This window comes from Penaeus monodon, chromosome 27 (assembly GCF_015228065.2).
Source record: "Penaeus monodon isolate SGIC_2016 chromosome 27, NSTDA_Pmon_1, whole genome shotgun sequence".
NCBI classification, from domain to species: Eukaryota; Metazoa; Arthropoda; class Malacostraca; order Decapoda; family Penaeidae; genus Penaeus; species Penaeus monodon.
This window is the reverse complement of record NC_051412.1, coordinates 13,767,980-13,768,356: the sequence shown is the minus strand read 5'-3', so window position 1 is coordinate 13,768,356 and position 377 is coordinate 13,767,980.

Sequence of the window (377 nt, the reverse complement as noted above, 5' to 3'; positions counted from 1 at the left end):
TTATTCATCCCAATTCAGATAATAATTATAGGTTAGCTTCTTTAATCCACAGATTATTATCATGTTAAGGTGGTCTTATCATATCTCTCATAGTTCAAACGTCAAATCACGTTCACCCTTAAGCTATGGCACCAAACCTAAGGAAAAAATCGCATACGTGATGAGAAGAGAGAAGAAGGCAAACAAAAGATCAGAGAAAAGCACAAAAAACAAGCTGAAAGAAAAAAAATCAAAACTCCAAATACGACTCAGCAACGGCACTAAATGTTTCAACTTGCACAAATTGTTGCTGTGTCATTATTGAACACAGTAAAGGTTTGTATCTGGACGCATCACAGTTAGCATTATAAAGGGATAAATAGAAGTATTTGTACATC